Here is a 2,500-nt window from a genome sequence, read left to right as displayed (position 1 = left end):
TTGCCTGGGGTATTTTTCTTTTTCTCTTTTTTTTCTTTCTTTTATCATTTGTTAATGAAAGTACACGGCAGTGAAGCCTGTGCATTTGCACTGTATTTACATAACTTAGATTTCTGTACAAAGGATAAGCTGTGACTGTATCTTTTTTCCTATTAGTCTTCTGCTTTTTACATGTAGGCTGTCATTTATTTTAAAGGCTGATTGATCATTTACATGCATAAAACACTCATTACTTTTCCTCATAAAGACAGTATAACTAGTATGCAGTACAGTGTGAGTTATTGCTGAGTAAGCATGATATTGAGTAGCTTTTTTTGGACTTTGTTTCACTGTGAGGAATTTGCCAATATCTTTTATTTTCATTTTAATGTGCGTTATTTTCTACAGCAAATTAGTTTTTCTTTTCCTTTTTTACATTTTATAAGAGAGTTTTTGTGTCAGTTTTCAGTTGTTTTAGAGCACAGATGTGTGACAGATGCAGTATGAAGTGAAGAGTTCTTGGGTTCATTTATAGTTTTTGTATTCTGCTTGCTGCTGCATATTGTATACTAGTCAATAAGCTGCAAAAATATTAGCCATCACATATCTGCAGATCAGCATTCACTGGAGTTCCTGAAAGCTGGTCATGCACTACTTGCATGGTTGGTGGTGATTGTGGCACTTTAAGACTGTCTGTTGTGCCTTTTCATGGTTGTATATGGTTCATTCATGTAATAGTAGGCCTCAGCTTATTTATTACAGGAATTATGTATCCAATTTTTATTGTGAGTCTCCAGCTCTTAAGTGAGGGCTCCTTGTTAATAAAGATAATGTTTCTTTTCTTCTCCCTTTCTTTTTCACTCTATAACAAATGGAGTTTATAACACAACTGTGGGCATCTCAAAAGCATGAGTAGCTTGAGCAAAGGTGGTGGTGGCTTAATAACAGAGGATCTGGAAACTGATGGCTAGAGTTATATCAGATTCTGGTTAAATGATGGTATACATGTCCAAAGGTGTTCTCAGTCCAATTGCCTGGAAATGCGTTTGTGACATTTTTGTTAGTTTATACTTTCATCTATAGCATAAGCATCAATATGTTCTCATTAATGCACTGCAGGCATGAAATTGTAATGCATTAATAATAACATATCAATGCTTATGTTTTAGATGGAAATGTAAACTTTCAAAACCTTAGATTAACACATTTTCATGTAGTTGGGTCTGAGAATACCTTTAGATGTGCATACCCTCAAATGCTGTAGACCATATATAGTAATAAGAACAATGAGAGAGATTTGATTACCTTGGAGCGAGATGGAAATGAAAAATGATTGAAAAGGCTTTGAGATTGATGTTTGAATTAAAAGAACAATTTAAAAGAAGTAGACAAAGGAAGTGACATACTGTTTCATTTAATATTTTAAAATCAAAGTTGCAGTGAGCCTTTTGTTCAAGACACTTTATTGTTTGTGCTTACATGGTACTTTTTTTTCTCCCATTATTCTTGTTTTATCAAAATGTGTGTTTTGTACATTGTACAGGGCACACTGAATAATAGTGAAAATTTTCTATTTTATGAATAGAGCTTTCACCATAGAGGAGTGAGAAAATATATGGAAAGAGAATGTCCATCAGAGTAATACACAATAGAAAAAAATAAATGAAATAAAAAGAGAGAGGGACCTTTTAAAAAATGATAGAGGATTTTAAGTTAATTTTAATGGTTTATTATTTTTGTTGAAGGCTTGTTGTCCAGACTACTATAGATACAACTATTATACATTTATAAACAGAATATTTCAAAGTATTATCAATACGATAAATAGATATATTTGTGCTGAAGAAATAATACAAGTAATACCTTACAGTATGTTTTTCATACCAGAATGAAAAACTACTACAATAGAAAATGTAACCTGCAAGATATAAATACACATTTACAGTGAATGATAGATCTAGAAAAAATATATATATATCAACAGTAGAAGGCTACGAAGAGAAATGAGGCAACCACATCAGACACTAGACAGCACTACGTTGTTGTCAGCTGCATCACCTTATTTTGTTGGATGTTAGATCTTTCTAATTGCATGCTCATTTTGTTACTTATATGCTCTTGCTTTTTACATATTATTATTTCTTTCTTTTTCTTTTTCCTGCCTTTTTTTTTTTTATGTAGCTTTTTTTCTTCTCTTTTTGTTTTCCTCTCTCTCTCTCTCTCTCTCTCTCTCTCTTCTCCTCTCTTTCTCTTCTCTTCCTCACTCTCTCTCTCTCTCTCTTCTTTCTCTACTCTTTTCTCTCCTCCTCCTTCTTTCTCCTCTCCCTTTCTCTTCTCTTCTCTTCTTCTCTTTCTTCTCTTTCTTCTTCTCTTCTCTCTCTTTCTTCTCTCTCTTCTCTCTTCTCTTCTTCTCTCTCTCTTCTCTTTTCTTCTCTTTTCTCTTTCTTCTCTTCTCTCCTCTTCTCTTCTTCTCTTCTCTCTTCTCTTCTCTTCTTCTCTTCTCTCTCTCTCTCTCTCTCTC

At 33.2% G+C, this 2,500-nt stretch overlaps 1 protein-coding gene across 6 annotated transcripts in view; it reads left to right on the top strand.

Annotated features, from left to right (window-relative positions):
* LOC119572307 overlaps positions 1 to 2,500 on the top strand; it is a 35,388-nt gene that overhangs the window by 18,109 nt on the left and 14,779 nt on the right. The gene's annotated exons all lie outside the window — the stretch shown is intronic.

Source organism: Penaeus monodon, chromosome 4, assembly GCF_015228065.2.
Source record: "Penaeus monodon isolate SGIC_2016 chromosome 4, NSTDA_Pmon_1, whole genome shotgun sequence".
Lineage (NCBI taxonomy): Eukaryota > Metazoa > Arthropoda > Malacostraca > Decapoda > Penaeidae > Penaeus > Penaeus monodon.
Note: the sequence above shows the minus strand (reverse complement) of the source record. Positions and strands in the feature narration are given on the sequence as shown.